Source organism: Cervus elaphus, chromosome 30 (assembly GCF_910594005.1).
Source record: "Cervus elaphus chromosome 30, mCerEla1.1, whole genome shotgun sequence".
In the NCBI taxonomy this organism is placed as follows: Eukaryota; Metazoa; Chordata; class Mammalia; order Artiodactyla; family Cervidae; genus Cervus; species Cervus elaphus.
Genome location: NC_057844.1, coordinates 67641329 through 67645927, shown reverse-complemented (window position 1 = coordinate 67645927; position 4599 = coordinate 67641329). Strand labels below are relative to the sequence as shown.

The following is a 4599-nucleotide window of genomic DNA, read 5'->3' as shown; positions in this document are numbered from 1 at the left end:
GCCACATGGCCGAGCAGTTCTCCTGGGTTCCCTTAGCCTACTGCTCTCCACCCGGGCAACACTTCCCAGGAAAGTCTCTTGTTATGTCAGCATGCATGTCTCCTTGGACACAATTCATTTCCGAGTGTTAGACAAGAGCCCACTCTCGGGCCCTGGAAGGGGTCCCCCTTCCAGTAACAGTTAGCTGACTCAGCTGGTAAAGAACCCTCCTGCCAATTCAGGAGACACAAGAGATGCGGATTCAAACCCTTGGTCAGGAAGAGCCCTGGAAAAGGAAATGGCAACCCACTCCAGTATTCTTACCTGGGAAATCCCATGGACAGAGGAGACCAGTAGGCTACAGACCATGGGTTAGAAAACAGTTGGGCACGAATGAGCGACTGAACTGAACTGAGCATATGGCACAATGGCACAAATAGCAATCTCATATAAGTGGAATCATGTAGTATTTGTCTTTTGGGGACTGGCTTCTTTAGCATAATGTCCTCAGATTCACCCATGTTATAGCATTTGTGCTTATGTGTTTTTGCCTAAGAAGGTGTCACTGTCCTTCATACATGTAAAGATCCGTTCACTCTCTCCTCAAAAACAAAATAAATTTCCAACAGTCCTCATCTCTCTCTAGTTTATGTTAATATTTACCTAATTCAGTCACAATCACTCTGGACTAATCTGTTGCCTAAAGAATAAATCATAAATTTAAATACCATTGAAAATCCTCACATAAATAGCATGTACGGAACAACAAAGTAGAAAACATGCGTAGCTGTTGTAAATTTTTTCCTACTACCCACTCCATCTTGCCTTTCACCTCAGCCAGAAACTCAGCAGATTGGGATTCTTTACCTACTGCTACTACTGCTAAATCACTTCAGTCGTGTCCACTATTGTGACCTAAATCTCCATTCCTGAAGGATCAGAATCCTGCCTTAATTGGATTCATACAGTTATTCTCTTAAGCTTTACTACTGGACTTAAGGGTATGAAGAGGCATTCGAGGGAGCCCCTGGTTTGACCTAGTCTTACCTGCCATCCCCGCTGCCGCCCATGTAGTAGCAACCCTATATCCTCTTATAATAGGAATCAATTACTCCAGTCTGTAATTTACCTTCTTCTTTGCATATTGATTTAGTGGGGCAAGGGAAGCCTCCAAAACCAGTTCACCTGGAACCACTGATGTGTCTCCTGGTAGATGCATTCTCCCCTCAGAAATGAAGAAAGCCCACTAAAACTGCAGGAGTTAAAAATGGGAAGCAAATTTTAGGTTTATGAGAGCAGCTATTATAACTTCTGCCACTTGAATCCTGGACCAGTGTCTGACTGTGGGAGAAACATTAATTTCATTTCTGAACTAAAGCATACACCTTATCTTTTAGAATAGCACTCCAACTTAACAAGGTGCTTTCAACCAGGGAAAGGAATCTCTCTGGACACAAAGAGGGGGAATCCACTTGTAATGGTGACTTAGGGACCTTTGGTGTTTCAAAATCATTTATTTGTTCAAATCCACACAAATGTCCCCATTTCAATTCTCAGCATCCTAGTGCTTAATTAAGGCCCTATGGTTTATGACAGAAAAGTAGAGAGACTGCTGAATCAGTCTCTCTCAGTTCTGTGTCTACGAAGGATTAGTGATTTTTCTAGGGCCATCATCAAAGTTCTTGGGTTCTCTGGTGACCTTAAACAGTATTTAATGTTCTGGGTTTGTTGTTTTCTTTTTTTAATGCTCTTTGGTATAGTCATGAGCCGTTATCCAACCTCACAGTCTTTGCACCATCATTCCCAAAGAAACGTTAAATACCACAATTACTCAATGTCCCAAAGGCTTGTCTGTGAAAAGCAGTTTATCCTACGCAATCACAGGCTATAACTCAAATACCTCCTTTGCCGGTTATGCCACACCCTCGTCCTAGTTTTCATTGGCCATATGGTTGTCACTATACTCCAGCCCCAACAATTTGATGACCAATCTCAGATTTCCATCTTGAGGATCTGGTGTGTGTGTGTGTGTGATCCAGTCCTAGCACCACATATTGCAACAACCAGTCTCTGGTCCAGAGAAATACGACTCTCAAAAGCATTCTTCTGCACTGAGGAAGACTGAGTGAGACCCACGTTTCATAAATACAGCTGGAAGGGGAGCATATGAAGATGCTCCAAGGAGAGAGGGAAACGCTGAATTTTTATGAATAAGGCATGTGCGTACTTGAGTGTTTTGTTGGAAAAATGAAAATGTGGTGATTGTGCTTGTATTTGGACTAGACGAAGCAGGTCATACTGAAGGGCTTACATGACCTCTTTCTTAAACTGAAGGTCAGGGACTTCCCTCATGGTCCAGTGGCTAAGATTTTTGAGCTCCCAATGGAAGGGGCTGGAGTTCAATCCTTGGTCAGGGAACTAGATCCCACATGCTGCAACTAAGACCCAGCACAGTCAAATAAAAAAATAGGGAAGACCAGAGAGATGGCTCCTTCATGTAAATTTCCCCTGCTCTTTCCATCTCTTCCAGCCTTTGGTGCTTCACACATGATTATCTTTCTATGAACATATCCTATCACCCCAGTGAGATTTCAAGCTCCAATGACACAACCAAAAATTATTTCCTTTCCTAGATGTGTAACCTTAAAACACAGTGATGCCTGAAGAGACAGGAAGAGTTGAACTCATTCACCCTGTTAGCCATCCATTTGATCTCAGAGAACTAAAATTATCTATTAAAAACATATTAAGTGCTCGCTTCGGCAGCACATATACTAAAATTGGAATGATACAGAGAAGATTAGCATGGCCCCTGCGCAAGGATGACACGCAAATTCGTGAAGCGTTCCATATTTTAAAAGAAAAAAAGAAAAAAAACATATTAAGTAACAGAGGTCACAAAATAGTAAATGATTAGCAGAAAGTCTTAAATGTATTGCCAAAATCAAACCAGTCAAGGTTTTTTGTTTGAAAAGTGAAGTCTCAATTTTCATGTATTTTTGTATTTACTCAGTTTCCCAATTAATATTGCACAGTTGGTCTTCATGTACCCAGTTTCTATTTGCTAAACCAATACAAACATAACTTAACTCCTGTAATGGCAGAAACAATAAAAATGTTAAATATTAGAGGTGAGGGTATAGGGGGTCAGTGTCAATTCATTTGAAGATTACAGAGTAATGATTTCATTATTAGGGGGAAGAATGCAGATTTTAAGTTCCAACCCCTTTACATTTTATTCTCAAAGCAATTTAACTGAGCAGATTTGTGTTTGTAGCTAGAGATAGGAAAAAATGAAACCAGAAACATCAAGTGATTTGGCCAAGGTTTCCTCTGCCCACGTGAGAGTCTCTGTGATGTTACCTGGAGTGATTGGAATATTTTGATAGATAGATGCAACCACAGGTGCTTTCTGGGTGGGGCTGGTGAGTGGGCGTGGGAAAAGTCTTCTACCTCTGAAATGCATATATTGGAGAAGAAAATGGCAATCCACTCCACTATTCTTGCCTGGAAAATTCTACGGCCAGAGGATCCTGGAGGGCTGCCCGGAGCCAGCACATGAGATCCTACCCATGACAAGGTCATCAGGGAGAAAACCTGATGGGCAAGGCGGATCAGGTTTTCAAGGATTCCGAAAAGGCTAGCTCATGAGATCCCAAGATCCCACCCATGACAAGGTCATGGGGAGAAAGCCTGACGGGCAAGGCGGATCAGGTTTTCAGGGATTCTGAAAAGCTGCCCCAAAGCTGCCCCCGGCACTCACCTTAAAGATGGTATCTTTTCTTCTGATGCTTGCTTTAATAGACTACTCCCTAATTTCTGTAACATAGGCAGAAGGCCTTCCCAGATTTCTTTCCAAATAAGAATCAATTTAGAACTTTATAAGTTTTTTGGGTGGTGGTATTTTATGAGATTATTTAGGGTGAAAGGAGTGTTTTAATTTAAACTCCTTTGCTGGTAGTTTGTTAGCCAAATGCATTTATGCCCTTGGTACTAATATGCATGATTGCTTATAATATCCTAATCATAAAATAGCATAAAGAACCTGATTATATAAAAAGCCCTAATAGATATAGAGCCCTTTCAAGGGGTAAAGGAGTCCTATTAGAAAACATAAGAAAAATTATTCTATAGGTGGTTATTGGGTTGATGTTTGCTTGCTGTGTTTTTGCTTGCTGTATTTTTGCCTTTAATGTGCTAAGGTTGTGTTATAAAAACCATTGTTAATATAGTTAAAGATCTAGAGAAATAAGAACTTAGCCCTAGTGTGGTAACAATGAGATGGTTGTTAATTGTCAGTCAGGAGTGCTAGGCAGAAGCTGCCTCATTGAAGCCGCAGAGTCAATGTGGGGTAAACTTCTTAAATAAACGCAACTGACAACTTCTGCAGAAGGATTAATTTTTGTGTTAACAAGGTTATATTTCTACTCTGTACTGTTGCCCTATGAGACCGCTACCTTTCAGTGAAGGTCACCATAGGAGCAGAAAATAGGTTTACATTCACCTGACTTGCATAAAATGTTAATAGGCCCCCAGGCCAGAAGATAATGTACAAGACCCTCATAAACAAAGAAGTATGCAGAAAACACCCTGGTTTCGTGAAGGACAAGCTGACGTAAT

The 4599-nt window shown here is 41.1% G+C and overlaps 1 non-coding gene across 1 annotated transcript; it reads left to right on the top strand.

The window, feature by feature from the left end:
* Positions 1 to 2729: 2729 nt before the first annotated feature.
* On the top strand, positions 2730 to 2836 carry LOC122687187. The gene has a single exon (XR_006339079.1). It is a non-coding gene; the product is annotated as a U6 spliceosomal RNA (small nuclear RNA).
* The last annotated feature ends 1763 nt before the right edge of the window (positions 2837 to 4599 follow it).